The 17,844-nt window shown below is 41.6% G+C and overlaps 1 protein-coding gene across 2 annotated transcripts in view; it reads right to left on the bottom strand.

The window, feature by feature from the left end:
- Window positions 1–17,844, bottom strand: part of LOC126395036 (E3 ubiquitin-protein ligase DTX1-like) — a 59,706-nt gene that overhangs the window by 33,224 nt on the left and 8,638 nt on the right. The window lies entirely within an intron of this gene.

Raw genomic sequence — 17,844 nt, 5'->3', positions numbered from 1 at the left:
CCCAGAGCACAGCTTGAAAAAGAAGGACTTTCATCTCCCAAAAAGGCCTTCACAAACAATACACCCAAGCTGGCTATTAGAGATGATGAAGAGACAGAATACTGCAGAGTGGTTAAAAATGTATCACAGACTGAGAGAAAACATCTGGCTCAAAAAAAAAGATCTCATAGTACAGCATTTGAGTATAATAGGAAGTGAACTTTTCATTTGAACGCTTGTATCAGAGGCTTTAGATGTAAAAACTCTCCTGCTCAAAAGGCGTTGTCATACCTGTACATCAAAGTCGGCGAGATCTGTAAGAGCATTATCTGCTCATTAACAAATACCCAGAGATCAGAGACCATAATAATGAGGATGACAGTCTGGCATTAAGCTGGTTTAACAGCATTATACGTTACAATATCGCAGCTCCCCTGCTCTTTTCTCACAAAATCACACATTAAAGCTCATTTTCTATACTGAGATGACACTTTCGTTTTACCCAGAATGCAGTTCTTTATGATGGACTACACTAGTGAATAGCGACTTGGATTCCCTTAAGCGTCCTTGTCCTCTTTGTCGGCAAACGCGATGGATGAACAAAAGCGGGGGAGCTGCCGCTGGTCGGGAAGCAGGGGGAGACACTGATGGAGGGAGAAGAAGGAAAAGAGAGCAGGAAAGCAAATAAGGGGGGATAGAAAAGGGAGGAAAGAAGGTAGACAAGGGTGGAGGAAAAGATAGGAAAGAAGGAGACAGGGAGGAGGGAGAAGAGAATGAAGATGGAGGGGGTAGATAAGAGGATGGAAAAGGGCCAGGCAAAGGGGTGGAGGGAGGAAAAGAAGGAGAAGAAATGCTATGTGAGTATGTAAGGAGGGAGGGAGTGGATACCAAAGGAGGCATGTGATGAGTGGAGGTTTCCTGCCAAATAACAATAAAAAAAAGAGGATGTCTCACTTCTGCCCGAGCTTAGAAAGTGAATACTGCAGTAAAACAGGCCCCGCTAATACAGTTTTGCTGCCAGCAAGACAAAGTGGTGAGGAAAAGTGGCTTAACTCCCACTGCAACCATCCTCATCCTCAGCCCCTTCAAACTCCAAACTCTCCCACAGCCCGGCCCAGGGAGCTGGCCAGTTACCGTGCACTTGTGCAGAGTTTGCAGTTACTGGGGTAACAAAAAAAAAAAGACACAGTGGATAAAAAAAATCTTGAGAAAATGAAGTTATAGTCCTGTCCACCTGCCAGCTCCTGTACTGCAGTGAAGCAACAGACCCTGAAACAACCTTCTGACTCTATGGATGTCGTGACCGTCCTCAGCTGAGGAGCTTCGGCTCTGCCAAGGATGCTCTCTGACTCACTTTGTGTGTGTAATCAGTTCACGCACATATGACTGTGTGTGTGTGTGTGTGTGTGTGTGTGTGTGTGTGTGAGAGAGAGAGAGAGAGAGGGAGAGAAAGAGAGAGAGAGAACACCAGAAGAGGTACATGCTGAAGAGGTGAGTTTGTTTGTGTGTGTGTGTGTGTGTGTGTGTGTGTGTGTGTGTGTTCCGCCGCACAACCGCACACTTCACACCACTTCAGCCTCATCACGTCCAGCAGGAACCTCGTTAGCGTGTCAGTGCCATGCCGTGCCGTCACCACAGTAAGGGAGTAGGAGGCATGGCTCCAGGCACTGCTTATAACACACACATACATACACACACACACACACACACATACACACCCATACACACACACGAACCTGCAGCCTTGGCTACACATGACACAGGCCGCACTGCCAAGCAGCAGTGTCAGGGTTACAGTGAAACAGGTTCCTAGTTAGCAGATAGAGTCACTTTCACACATGGAAAACAAAATCCCGCGATGTTAATTTTCCCAGTAAAGACAGCAGATCTGGCTCACGGTCTGACAAAACTGAAAACAGTGACAGCTTATTTGGTCGATGCAGCTCTTGACAACATTTCAACGTTTCCTTCTGAGGTATGACATTTGCTAATTTTCTGGGATTCTTGCCTGCTTATCCCCCGTGCACTACAGAGGCTTTTTAATGTTATCACAACATTTCTTCCCATCCCCGACAGCTGCCAACTGATGACTTCTTATGCCTGGGCGCTACAGAGCTCTCTTACGCTGGCATCAGTCCAATGTGAACACAGCACTGCCAAGCAATACTGCACAGCACAACATATTAAAAAACCAAAAACTATCTCTCGAATGTGAACATTTAAAAATCAGATGCCTGTAACATACACCAGATCAACAATTTGAATCAGTATGTTGTATGAAATGCTCAAAACTCATAATATTTTTAGTATGAAAAGTAAAAATAATCTAAAAATTTGTGGAGGGTAACTAATGGGCACCAACTTGATTAACAATGTACCGTAAAACCACATTGATTTTATGACCACACTTATATTACAGTGTGCAGAGTTCACTTGATACAAGTCAGATGAAGTTAAGGTTTTTATGGGGTAAGGGAAATGTGGACATGGATGTTTACTGTGCCATAGAGACTTAATTTAATTTTTTTATTGACCCTGTACAACAAATTATATCTGACATGTATTTCACTTGAAGTGTGAAAATCTGATAAATAGTAATGACAGGGTTTGGACTGTTTTCATTTGGACATCATTTTAGTTTTTACATCATTTTCATGTTTAGTTTTTACCGTCCAGAGCCCTTCAAGAGATTATTGTGTCATATTAAGGTGCTCTATACAACATTCAGAGCATTAATACAGCATCAGACAACTATTTGTTATGTAGAGATATAGCGTAATGGCGTCCTGAGCAGAGAGTGAAGTCAGCTCTTTGTGTGTGTTGTTATCCGGACTTCTCTGTCATTGTGACAGGTGGTTTAGCTGCATGTGCATGTTAGTGCATTTAAGTCCCTGTGTGTGGAACCCACTAGCTAGCTAATTGCCACCCCTCTGCACTGCGCTCACATGGTGGGTACTGCTGATATCAGGATGGTGTCATCTTGGAAGTGTAGCACCCACCCTTTCGTTCCCTCCCAGGTTAGCACCGTTACCCTGTCAGCACTGTTGCCATTTTTAGCACTGTTAACGCCGTCAGCACTGTTCACCACAGACTAAAAATAATGGACGTTGGTTTGTGGACTGCTGTTCTGAGGCCTTGAGTTTGGTATTATGGTCGTTGCCATCTTGGTTTTTTAGGAGCCAGAAGTGACCATATTTGGGTGAGAGGCTGGCATGGTAAAGGAGCGAGAGGTGGATCTGACTGAGAAGCCGAGGACTCTATCGACACACATCCTGTCACTTAAAGCAGTCCACCCTTATTTATGCGTAACTTTAAGCCTTAATAGAATGTTAACAGGTGAGTTATAAAAATAAACACACCCTCTTGTACAGGTGTCATGAAGGGAGAAATTAGCTACAGAGACCAAAACCATTTTGTTTTAACCAGCCTGTAAACATTTTTATTTCTGCTACAATGTTGGGCATTTAAACATTGGGGTCTATGGGGACAGACTGGCTTCTGGAGCCAGCCTCAAGCAGCCATTTAAAGAACTGCAGTTCTTTAGTTCACTTCTGTGTTGGCTTCATTTTTCAGCCCCAGAGGTTGCCACTTGCTGTTCAGGCCATTAGCACAGTTAGCTGCCACCTCCATGTTGAGAGCCACATACAGACAACCTCTGATTCATCGTACAGAGCTCCTTTTTATCAACTAGAAATAACCACGCACCACTCCAATATTCTTGCTGAAAACTGTTCTGTGAAATAAGTAAAACATTGTTATGGTTTGTTTTTTTGTAGTATGCTTTCTCCTTTTCACAATGCCAGATGATGATTTTGTTGAAGTTAACTTTGAGCACCTGGTAGATTTACTTATTATTTCGTGACATATATCAACATCGGAGAGTATACCAAATCGATATAAATATATTGCACTGCAACATTAATGTGATATTAATATTAATGATGTCATGTTAGCAAATGATTACCAACACATCACTTAGCCCTATAGCTGACCTTGCACTGAAGACTGCATCGCACCAACCTCTATTTAATATAAGCGAAAAGTCACTTACACACACACGTTTAAACCCACACCCTGACACAGTGCAGTATTCATCCGTGACAACACGATATTTCATGTCAGCCGTCACACTGGCACGACAGACTGTACATCAGTGAGACCTTTTTGCCTGCTCAGCACAAAGCTGAATGATGGCCACCCCACGTCAGAGGAGACTTTGAGTAATAGCTCACGAGGTTCTTCATGAGATGACCTCTGCCACGCTGTACATGCAACACTAACTGCTACATGACTGGATCATGAATCAATCACAGTGGATAAGAGGTACAGTATGTACACTACTCCGTCACCGAACACAAACTGAACTCAGCAGATGACGGCAGCACGAGGTCAGACTCTAGAAAGGGGCAAGATTGTTCATGCATGCATCACCGTCACCTCAACTCTGATTGTGTGGCGGGACATCATACATGTCTGACTCACTTCTATATGACCTGTAGGTGGTTGTGTGGATGTTCTATACTTATCATACACAAAATGTGTGGATCATATCTCAAAGAATCTTCTGGAAAAAACCTAGAAATACCCCTAAAATATACCAACACATATAAAAACAAAGATACCAATTTCTACCAAATGACATCATCATATCAAGGCTGTTCGTGGGAGGCACCTAGAGGGAAAGAACTGCTCAGAATATTACATTTGACAAATAAAAGGAGTCTGACTCATTGAGATGAACAGCATGCAGTAAATGAGTTTGCTGAGACAGGCTTTTATAACCCACTTCATGGCTGTCAGACACAGTCAGGTCTTATCAGGGGAAACGTCTGGCTACATTACAGTAAATTGTCTCTGTGCCAGACTACAGTGGTCAGCTTCTATCAGCAGTAAAGTGGACACAGTGTGAGAGAGGTCAGAGGGCATCAGACCACCGTGCAGAGAGAGAAATGTTTTATCCATGTATCGTAACAAACACAATGTCTCCTTAAGCAGCCTACTTTCCCAATGAGTTTTTATTATTAGGCCCAGACCTTTTCCCTGCTGAATCACAAGTGTAATCACATCTCCTCTGTGTTCATACTACAAAATTAATGCAGAGACGTTCATTTTTTTTAGTATTAATAGCTCGTCTTAATAGCTCAATTATTTTCACTGCTGTATTTGTATCATGTGCACTTTTCCCGAATTTGACTATAAGGTCTATTAGGAGGAACAGAGGATATTCAGGGAGCCGACTCTTGCTTGTCGAGGCTAAATGTCAGGGGCTGGAATGAAATCAGGGTCATGTCCTCGTTGGAAAGTTGCTGCTGGATCGCTAAAATCTTTTATCAAGCTTAAAGCCTGAACATGAGTCTGATGGGCTTTATCAAAGCCTACAGAGGTGTAACAAGGGTACATTGACTCTGAGGGTCAAAGTCTGCAGAGAAACTCATTTCACAAATCCACTTTTCAGAAGTCATCAGTTCGGTTGCGGTGGAGAGGTCACTGAGAGCTGCTGAAATGTGAATGATATTGTTACGGGAAACTGTGTATCGAAGGTAGACCCTCTGATATTGTGTCATAATGAAAGCTTGTTTACGGGATAGAATCCATTCAAGCAGATGACTTCATGCTCTCGAGGCTGTAATAGCTTCAAGATACATACATAATGTATATAGAACTATGGTGAATAAATCATGAATGATTTTCTTGGAAGGCTTAATTACTCCAGAACAAATGAGGGTCAACTTTGAAATTCAAGTTATGTTGCATTCATAGGGGGAAGGATTATTGGGCTTAAAATTATACACCACACAAAAGACACGTGCTGAGAGGTACCTTGAAGATCTGAAGCTCAGCCGGAGGCAGTGTGTTTAACTGTATTTTGGAGAAATGATCACAGTTTGGAAAATACTGACCGCAGAACTGGGAGGCCGAGACGTATAACATGCTGCAGTAGAAGCTTGAGAATTTAAAACATTGCTGCTTTTCGTCTGCAGTGTTAAATCTGGTCACTATTGGAATCCACTGTAAACTTAACGCCTACCTTTCAAGCTGATCAGAGGTGAGTGTTTGTGACTTTAAAGTCCCCCTCAGCTCGAAATGTGTTTTGCTTATTGTTACTTCACTTGGATGTTTTGGCTTCACTGAGCAGAATAATGTTTGTGCAGAGTTTGACACCAGAAGGCTGTTTGCACATTTATTTTCTCAGTGCTCACTTGAATCTGAGTCCACACGCACATACGGGCTGATTCTGTGACATCATCACTACTGTAGTTTGGAGTTTTTCAGTGAAGGAGAAGGAGTCAATTACATTTTAATCATCAGACTTTCACGTTCTTTCTGTGTAATTTATGAATGTGAGTAAATACTAACATAATAATAATAATAATGTCAGCATTATGTTCATAAAAGAACACAAAGAACATTAAAGGAAATGCATATAAGACCTTCGCCTCTATTAAGAGGCACAGTAACACTACTTCAGACTCTGGCTGCCAGCTTTCTTGACCACAGTTTATCAGTTGGCGGCTCATGACCTCACACCGCCTACCAAGAGAATGCAAAAGTACCTGTTTTTTTCCCACCCACTTATTTCAGGGGCTTCACATCAGATACAAATTGGGTTGTAACAACTTTGTCTGGAAAATAACACATAACATTTTCAATCCCTATTTGTTGATTACTTATTGTATCACATGCAACATTTTCCAGAGCTGCTAATTATCATACTGTATATGGAGCACAATTCTCACAAAAGGACTTAGTTAATATTTTAATCAATATTTTGAGACTGTGCAGTTAATCTGACTGTCCACCAGATTCATCCAGTGTCCTGCACGTCTCTCACATGACAGCAGCAGAGCTATGAGATTAGCAAAACAACTCTTGACCATAGAGTGTTGAAGACACAAACTATCCTTCCCTTTTATTAGCTTGCAATTTGCCATTAGCTTTCAAGTTTTTATTGGGAAAGAGGTAAACCTGTATCTAACAAAGTGTTTGGATGCATCTGGCGATATAAACTGTTATTACTGCAGTGTTCCTGCCTTTACTTTCATTTGCCTAAAACTAAAAACTGAGTTGAGCTAGTATTTTGTACAAAGGAGGAGCTGCTTAGGAGTCAAAGAGCCCCAATACTGACTATGCCACACATGAAGACCGTTTTTTTTCGATGAGGTGATGGGCAGGTAATTTTATTTACCTTGTGTAAGTAGTCCAATTTATGGAGTTCAATGGATATAGTTAACTCATGACTGCATGGATATTGCATTTATTTATTACTTCATGAACACAAGGCTCTAAATAGGCCACATATCACCAGACCATCTGTCAAGTTCACAAAGATTTTCTGTGTTTTTGACCCTTTCATATTGGCAAAATTATATAACTATGCTTATGTCCTTCAGCTCATGCTTTTTCATGTTCTCCAACAATATTTTTCTTTTATTTTTTTCTGCTTCTGTCCACTACTCCAAGCATCAATTTCTCTGATGAAAATATCACTGGTGGGAGGCATTGGCTCAGACCTCCATGTGAAGTAGTAAATAATTAGCCTTAAACAACGTACATTTCAATCAAACAGCTGCTGTAGTGACCTTTATTCCCTTTTGAATTGACAAATGTTTCTCTGACTGAATGCATCCATACAAAGGGCAGAACAGAGTGGAAGCTATTACCATTGAAGTCTGCTAAAAATTCACCTTGAGGCACCAGTGATATAAATCCTTAGAGAGTTTGCAAGCTCTCATTAACAATGAAATGTCTGAAAAAGTGACGGTGTGTGAGCAGCTCCTTTGAGGAGCAACAGTGAAGGTTGGAGGGGCCTCTGCCAGGAGCACCTGGCAAGTATTATTCACCTCACAGGCTACTGCAGGATGTTCCTCACGCTGACCAGTCACAGGGCTTGGACTCTCCCCAGGAACGATGATTTAGAAGCACTTACAGGTGACACAGAGAGAGGAGGCGAGGAGAGGAGGGTGAGTGAGCGAGACTCACATTGATATTCAGCCGAGTGCCAGGGCTGCAAACAATCAAAATAAGTGATTGTTTTTGTATGGCTGAAAAGAAGAAGTGTGAGGGAATGTCAGCGTGTTGTGTGCATGTGTGTGCTCGTCCCACGCCTTGTCGCAGTAATTCCTCCTCTCATTTCCATTAGACCCAACAGCCCGTGACTTTGCATTAAGAACACACGCATACAAAAACCACAGAACAAACAACTGCAATCAACCATGAGCATTATTACATGTCCTGGATATACTGCTGTAGCACTACTGACACTACAGCTGCAGTTAGTATTGGACCATTAACTCATTACAGAACAGTTGACATAGGGGCTGCAATTAATTGTTTTGTATATATGATTAGTATTATATATTTTTTGATGAACTGAGTAATTGTTTAAATATTTTTCTTGACTTAAAATACCAGAACACTGTGAAAAATGGGCATTACAAGTTAAGAGGGCACCAGATGTAGTCCTCAAATGGCTCTTTTGTCTGACTAAAAGTCTTTTGTACACCAAGTCTGTACTTTTTACATGTTTAAATAAATTTGACCTCATATTGTGTCAATTACATTTAAACAATGACTCAGAAACTCATTTAAGTTTTAGTAACAGGTTAAATTTTCTGCAATTTTCCCATCTATCAAAAGCCTTTAGAGAGTTTTTTTTTTGACAAAGGGCAGTAAAGAAAATGTCACATAACCTGCAGGACACATAGCTATATCAACAATCAGAGAGAGAAACAGGGCGCACAGTACATTTCATTACTCAGAGAGCCTACTTCAACAGGTCAGATAATAGTATTCAGGTGGATAATGATGACATGGAAGTAGATGTAACAGAGGATGAAGGTCCCAAAGAGACAGAGCGAGAGGACAGCTCAGCCCCTTCAGGTAGCCATGATGCCAAATGTAAGACGTGGACAGTGACTAGCGACAGCCATGGAGTTACCTCCACTAAAGAGAAGCATCTTGCATTGCAAATTTTCGCAATACAGACTTGGTGTGCAAAAAACTTAACAGTCAAAAACCCATAGATACTGAATCACAATGATAGGCCTTTAAAAACTCACAAATCTTCATGTTTGAGAAGCTTGAAATATTGAACGTTTACAGGTTTTGCTTGATATTAGGAATGGGGTAAAAAAAAATTGATACAGCATAGTATCATGATATTTTTTTAATCAATTTTTTTAGTATATAAATTATTAATATAACAGATACAAGTTAAACTTTACGTGGTCTACTAGAGTAATATAATCAATTGCTTTTTTAGTTCTCTAGACACATTTTGCGGCTGCAAAAAAGAAAATAGTGAAGTCAGATGAACAAAGTGAAAACTTTATGTTGTTAGATGAAACAGACAGTGACAAAGTTTTCCTTTGGGGTAATAATGTACAGTTAAAAAAGGTAATGTATCACAGTATATCGCAATATATTTTATCGCAATACTCAGCATATCACAACATATTTAAAATTGCAATCATATTCTATCGCGACTTAAGTATCATGATAATATTGTATCGTGGATCCTCTGGTGATTCCCACCCCTACTTGATATATGAACTTTAGTGTTTTTTTAATTTGAAAATTTAGATTTAAAGATTATGTTGATCAAGATTTTCTGTTGATCAATTTATGTTTTCAGCAGCACTAACTGATGTGAGAAAGAAGTATCTACAGCCATAATAGCAGCTGCACTTGGGCAATGCTTTACGCTGAAGTCAGCAGGCTAACATGCTCATAATGACAATGTTAACATGCTGATGTGCAGGTTTAATGTTTGCCATGTTCATCATCTTTGCGTTAACATGCTAACATTTCCTAATTAGCACTAAATACAAAGTCCAGTTGTGGCTGTTGGGTTTGGACAAATTAACGTTCTCATCTGATAATAACTACGTACATGCCAAATCAGGGGGGTCACTATCTCTAGAGCCATGACACTGAAGTGACTAAAAAAAGCCGAAAATGTCCTTCCCTATGTCATTTAGTTTGTCTTTTGTGTGTATAATAGGTTCATTTTAAATGGCCCTATGTGAGTTAAATAAAGTTGTATTGCCGGCGGACAGTAGTCTGTGAAAAACCATACGCAGTGAAAGGATATTTAAAAGACTTTGCACCAAGTTACTCAGTTGTTCACACAGAATGTTTTGAGTAACGGGCTCACATCAGAGATGTGTCTCCTGCCTGTGTGTTCAGACTTTAGTAAGATCTTTTTGGGCCATTACAGTGGCTTACACTGGAACAATGACGACTGTCTTACCACTAAGATGCTTTTGAGAAAGCCATCCCAGTTTCGGCTTTAGCGATTTGTCATGCTGCTGCCGCTGCACTAAAGTGGGCTAAGGGTGCATTTTTTTGTAAAGTGAGTAAAAATGCTGAGACCAAAACAAAAAAAGTCTTGCACTGTGTTTCTGCGTTTCACCGAGACTGATCAAGGGAGCTCTGAGCTTGGCTCCCTGCAACTGCTGGCAGCCTGAGTTGCGTCAGTGCAGCTCTGGTCTCAGTCAAACGATGCTTTCTGCAAATGTTAGACCACACACTCCTGTAGATCAAAGACCCAACATTTGTTACAGCAGGAACACTCTGTCCCCTTTCAATATGACAGCTACCAAACATCTGGTTTGTATACCGGAGAGCCTGTGTGTTATAAAGTTATTTTTTTCTTTCAGCACAACAGATGGGTCAACATTCACTTTTTTTCCCCCAGTAAATCACATCACTGGGGGAGGAGTGTGAGAGTACTTTCAGAATTTTATTCAACATCTTAAACATTAAGACACATTTCAAAAAGAGACATGTAACCAGGAGATGGAGGATAGTTTACCCAAACAGCTCAGGGATGATGCTTCATTCCTATTCTAGCAGCATCATACTGATGGGCCGAGGCAGACGACAAGCTACGATCTGACTGACCTCCCAGACCGCCCTGATAAGCAAGCGGCGCAGAGAGCAGCTTTAAAGCTGCTTCCCTGATAAAAGAGTATGATATCCACTTTAGAAGTTAAAAGTGGTGACTCGCTGGATCAGAAGTTAAAAGGAGATGTGAAGAGACGCTTCTGCTACCATCGCCGCAGGCTGCCAGAAGCTGCACAGCCTGCTCATCACTGTAACGCAATAAGGAAGTGGACAGAGCAGACCAAAGCACTACAACCCTGGGAACAAAGGTTGCTCTGAAGAGGGAATAGCAGCCCAACTGATGCTTTACAAGGGTGAAACAAAGGATTTAATAGGCATAGTGCTGTAATAATTATAAGTTTAATGAATGCACAGACGACTCATTCCGAAAACTGTTGATTTATCAAGAAAAACAGCCAAACATTTGCTTTTACCAGCTTCTAAAATGTGAGGATTTGCTCCTTTTGTCTGTTTGATGTACTGTAAGTGGAACATCTTTGGATTTTAGACTGTTGTTTAAACAAAACAAGTCATTTCAAGACATCAAATAGGCTTTGAAAATTTGAGGGGGATACTTTTCTGTATTTTTTCACAGACTAAATGCTGAAAATCTGAAGAATAATTGACAGGTTGAACAATAATTACGATAACTTTCACTTGCAACCCTAAATAAATAAAAGTATAGTTCTAAAAATGTGTTTTGTGAATTTTAATTGTAGATATTTCAGTCACTGTTTGAGTAGAACTAGTAAAATATGCTTTTGCTTGATTTCCTACGTTTCATTTCAGCGCAAACAAAGAAACTTGTATTATTTCTTGTGTTGGCTGCTCGACAGAAAAAAAAATCATGTCTCTAGTCTGGACTCTGGCATCTGCCTTTTTTCTTTATATTTTACAAAATATAATAATCAGTCAGACACTTGACAAAAATATGGTCAGATTAATTAAAATAAGCACACTTTAAGGCCTCGGATGTGAGACTTCACAATGGCGAAACAAGAGCTGTACGCATGTGTGTGTGAGTGCAGGAGAAGGGGAATGTGCACAGCTGAGGGTCTTTTCAGTGTTATTACCCCTCCCTCCACCCTGACTGTCACTTTCCATCAGGAAAACGCTCCACCTCTCCCTCTGTTCCCCTTCTCTCCTCACCTCTGTCAGCCCCCCTCCCTCCCTCTCCACAGCGCCGCTCCAATCCCTTTCCTGCCGACATCCAAGTGGAATTCAGCCAGCTGGTTGGAGCTATGATGAAACCCCGTGTACAGTGACACCTTAGCAAGCACCATTTTGAGTTTGCTAAAGACCTTGACTGACAAATTGCGCTAATTATATATATATATCTATATATATATATATATATATATATAAATAACTTGGTTATTTTAATGTCATGTCTGTTCATATTTGGTCCACATGACAGGATGTGGTCAGGAGGGACTTGCTAAATATCTATAGACATTTACATACAGTATACTGAACATGGTATCTCTTTGGAGCTACATCAAGCACAAACAGCAGTCCTACAATGTTCAGGCCATAAAAAACAGTGTACAGTGCTAAACAACTCAGTGTGTCAGCAAACACCTCAGTGCTACTGATGTGTGCACATGTGCTCCACTTGTAGACACATATAAAAGCGCTTGGTTCTGTCTCGATTTGTATTCCTACTTGTATCCTGACGTCTCTGTTCTAAATGTACACTTAAGAGCCTTCGGGCGCCACTCTTTCCTCATTCTGCTTTCTTCTGACGCAAGTGGGATTTCACAGTCAGAGCTGATGCATACAGCACCTGACCTTTAACACGTACATAGCGGGAATCCTTTTTACAGCTTCCTCCCACAGACCACCAAAACAGTTCCCACACACATTTACTACATGCAAAACTGCAATAAAGACAAAAAACTAAAGCGCCGCCCTCTTTGACGACCTGCAGCATTACATACGCTCTGCAAGTTTACAAGCTGCGTCCAAACCACAACCACAGCTTCTGTTGTTTGTCAGCTTAACACAAAACAGACATGAGAACATGACCATCTCTTCTTTGTTTTTCGGGTGTTTTTCATCGTAATTAGTCAGGGAGGGCTGTTAGCCGAGGGAAATAGGCCAGGGGAGAGGAGGTTCTCACGCCTGTGGAACCAAAACACACAAAGCCCCGCTCCGGCAACACAGCAGCCAACAGTCGCTGATAGGGGTTATCTCTGCAGTCACACATGGGCCATCTCACAATAGCGAGTGCTGAGCAACTACATTGGCCTTTGCAACTCCACGAACACAAACACAATAGTCTCAGACATAAATTGCACGCTACGTGCTGTCTCTTTGATTTTAACTGAAATTTTATTTTGTGTATGTAAATCTGAGCTATGTTGACACCAGCTATTTTTCCATGTGATGAAACAGTTTTTGGACATATTTGTGAAAATATATCTCAACTATAAGCCTTTGGATGGGTGTTTCCCTTGGCAACAGCTGACTGACATCTGCAGGCTGATGTTGCTAGGAGATCAACTTCTGTGGTGCGCTACTACAAATCATAGCCCTGAATAGCCTATAAACAGTGACCAAAGACGTCAATGAGCCCACATTGTGTTGGCTATCAAACATTCCCAATTTAAACCTGCAATAACAGATGTTACTGTGCTACAACTCCTGACATATTTCAACTTTTAAGTTGATTGTCAGCATACAGTTACCTATTTACACAACCGATATGGAAAGATGCCTTAGATTGTCTAGTTTCATATGGTATTAGTTCATCACTCTAGCACCAAAACTGAGCCCACTGCAGCAGGTTTAATTTGCTAGTCTTTCCAGTTCCTTTGGTGGCCAGCAGCAGCGCTGAGTCTGACCTCTGTAACGGCAGAAAGTGGACATCCCCGACTGGGGGTCCGTCTCTGGAGCCGCTGCCCATTTTTCTCCTGGTGAGGTGTTTGTATTGTTTGTGGTGTTTGTTTGTAATGGCGGGGAGTGAGGCGGACGGCACACTGTGATTCCAGGCTCTTGCTAGCATTAGCTACATAAACGTGAACTTTGAGCCACAGTCATGAGCCTTTGCTTCTGGTTAGCAGAAGGCTAAACTATTAGCAACATTTTCCGTCCATCTCTAACATGCTACGTTGATACTGACGTGTTTTATTTAGTTTATTCGCAGGGTCTATTTTAGAATTTCTTTCTGAAAAGTCCATCTTCCTTGTTTGAATTGCTGTGCTGGAATAGCAAATTTCTCTGCAGGACTCTCTGCCATTGAATCAGGCTTTCACCAAAAGGACGTGCGTGCTCATCTGCATTTGTAGAACAGCCAGTAGGAACGCCCTCTCTCCCGTCACAGACTAGATTTTCTAAAGCCTGAAAACAGAGCCAAAAGGAGGTGCAAAAGTCTAGATTTCTCTTAGTCCATTTGAATTAAAATATGCTTAAAGTCTATTATGGGATTTTTGCCCAGTGAAGCCAAAATTAAAGTACCCTCCCCTACTTCAATGTAATTTCAAGTTAAGACACATTTGCCATGGTTGAAAATGCTACAGAGAAACTGAACAGGTTCTTGCACCTATCACTCAATTCAGTATATCAATATATTTAATATTACCTTGTCGGTCAGTGTCAGTGTTCTTCTGTTGTTTTTCATCTTTTAACCTTTTTACTGTGCTTTAATGACGACTTGCTATAAAGTAAATCCTTCTTGCAATAACATGGCCATACTGACAGAATCTGTCTTCATTTAAAAAATAATATCCAAGTTTTAAATGGTGCTGATGTTACATCACTGATTTAGCTATCTTTCATGAATGCGCACCTGCTAGTCTCTGTGCTTTGTGCCACCACTCCATCATATGAGAAAATACAGAAGAGGTAAATGCTTAAAAGTCAGGCAGCAGAAGCAATAGCTGCAGCGTGAAATCCATCAGACAGGCCACAAGTGTTGGTATATGATGGAGATGGCAGATAAGCCTATGTGTTTTGCTATGGGAGTGGGTGTAGTGAAAGGGGATCAGTCCACAGCAGTGTTTAGAGGTTCAAACGCCCCTCTAGGGAGGAGAACGGATCGATCCTTCTTGGCTGGGAGCCAATCCTCTCCCTGCCTTCAGCCAGATATTCATCCACACTATATATAAGCCTCTAAGCCTTCAGTCATACTGTATATATAAAGCACTGGGGTTCAGGATTTCACCACAGACTTGTGTTCTTCACCAGAAGTTGTATTACGAACTCCATGCCCTGTGTTTTTTAATGCCAACTAACTACAGATGTGTTTAGGCTGCTCTCCACAGAGAGGGGCCCTGCCGCATCGCCTGTGGTGCGTGCGTTGTCGTCATGATGCTCTGATTAGAGGGAGCCATGGAGATAAACTATAGCTGCTGTCTCATTAGTCAGAGTAACTCTGCCTGGTTCCCACCCACAGGAGCTCCTCCCAAACCCACAGGAGGAGCAGGGCACCCCCACACAGCCTGCCGGGACAGGACACAAACACCACAGCTGCCACAGCTGGCAGAGTGCACTGTCATCAGCAAACTCACAGATGTACAGAAACAAGGACATATACACACACAGGGGACACCGAGCACACTCGACTCTCGTTCCAACTCTTGCCAAAAAACAGCCTCAGAGGACGAGATCACTGGCTCCGCGACAAAATGGGGTTTCCCCACAGGGACACTCCATAAGCCTGAAACAGAGCAAGTGGCTGTGGGTGACCTGCTGAGCTACAAATATAGCAAACAACCGATGTGAAACAGATGCATCACAATCCATGCTAAAACAAACTCACTGAGGCCCTGTGTGTAAGCAGCGGCGTAACAACATCACTACAGCCTGGAAGTGAGGCCTCGCGGGAGCTCGGATCGATGGCTGTGGCCTGGCAGTGGTTTGCCCATGTTTGGGGACAGGAGCAGATCAGGCTGAGGAGGAGGAAAGAGGGGGGAGAGGAGGCAGTGGGTGTCCAAGCTGCTGTCCGTCAGGCAATGCCGTGACAGGTTTATCCCAGCCGAGGGGGGAGGTAACACGCCGAACGGCACAAAGAGGACCGATAAACATCAGGGCCTAGCCCCAGCGCCGTGGTAATGGCTGACAAACGGCTCAGTGGCCCATCTCGTAGCCAGTCAACCTAAGACACATGTGCTGCTCTGTGTTATGTTCTATCAGAGAGGAAGACACCAACAAAAACAGCAGAAGTCCAGCCAGGCGTCTCCTGATACTACAACCCTCCTGACAGTCAGGCAGAAATACTGTCACTCTCTTATTCAGCAATTCAAACATAAGAGAAAATTCTTCCTTCATAAGTTAAAGAGAAATACTAATATATCAAGTGCTATGTATGCTATATGCTGTATATAGCCAATCAATATACAGAATATACTTTTCATGTGGGGTTCCAGGCCTTTTCAATCCCTTCAATAGCCTTCACACCTCGTTTAGACTTAAATATTCTCTGGAACAACAAATACATAATACTATTTGGTGTCGACATGTTGGAATTTTCCTGATGATGCAATAATAAGATGTCCCTCTAAATGTGTCATCAGTACAGCACCTACTAAAGTCTGTTTCCTGTTTCCAGTATGTACAGCACTAATATAACAACAATGGCGTCATAAGTGATATCAGGACTGGATAATGATGAGTTTTTAAATAAAACACCAGTTTGAAAAGTCTGTTTATTATTGATTTTTTTAACATTATTTTTATGTTCATATTTATTTTCAAAGGGGCGAGTACATGACTTCGCCCAATGCCACATACCACAGAGTTTAAAGCCTGAGCTAGTTTAAAACGCCCATCTGTAGTTGGGCTATTATAAAAACACACATGCAAGAATGCACATGCATGACATTTTTACCATTTAGAGAAACATTTAATTACATTTTGATATTTTGTTTCATAACCAGACACTTACTCAATGGACCTTTACAAATTTGAGCTGTACTTCTTGTTATTCTGTAACTAAATCCACAAAAATGCATTTAACCCCAATGTAAATGAAGCATTGAAAATTAATGAGAGGTGACATAATGCAAATCTGCACACAGTGAAGTCACCCTCTGTACATCCCATGTGTATCACCCCGTACCGCTTGTGATGCTCAGATGTTACATAATGCTTTCAAAGACAAGACTCGTCTCTGACTTACAGTTAGAGTTCATTTTAATCAATGATGCGATGAAACATTGTTTTTTATCGCAGACCCGACCTGTCCCTCGAACACGAAAGTCACAACCAGTAGCTTGATTCATAACTGGCTCTAACACAGTGTCGCTGAATCAGAGGACGAGAAGAATAATTCAGGCAGCTGAGATTTGTCTGAGACTGCTTCTAACAGATGTCTAAAACCTCCCCCATATCTTTGCATCAAACACTGGGACAGCAGGAAGGTGAATGCACACACAGAGATGAACACAGAGAGTGTGTTGAGCCTTGGTGGAGCACAGCACAAAAACATCTGGTCTTGTTTAAAAAGGTAGCAGTCATCAGAGAGAATTACAGTCAACCAAACAAAGGCTGTGCTTGGTGGTTTTAACTCTACAGGGACATGTTTTTTCACATATCATTATAACTATGATTATACTACTGTTATGTTATAGTCAGAGGTAATCAATGCCTCACTCTGGATAATGCTGGTTTCATGCTCTCCTACAGAGCACACATTTAATATAAAAACTTTTTTATTTACCACTCAACAGTTTACATGTATTGGGCTACTGTTTCAGCATCTAATGTATAACCACGTACTGCTACTTTCCATTGTGTGGAGTAAAAAACCTGAGGTGAATTGATGGTTAAAGAGCATGCTCTCTTTTACTGTGATTGTGTACAGTAACTTTATTACCAACCACTGTTGCGATTGCCAGTCTTACATCTAAATGACACCACATTCGATGAATGCAATCAGCTGAGAAGAGTGAGGAGTGTCGCACTGAGCTACAGCACTCATTTGCCTGATGAATGCACAGCCCATCCAACACGGTGACCTCTGGGAAGGTCATGGCA

Source organism: Epinephelus moara, chromosome 8 (assembly GCF_006386435.1).
Source record: "Epinephelus moara isolate mb chromosome 8, YSFRI_EMoa_1.0, whole genome shotgun sequence".
Lineage (NCBI taxonomy): Eukaryota > Metazoa > Chordata > Actinopteri > Perciformes > Serranidae > Epinephelus > Epinephelus moara.
The sequence above is the reverse complement of the archived record's forward strand: the minus strand, read 5'-3'. Positions and strand labels throughout refer to the sequence as shown.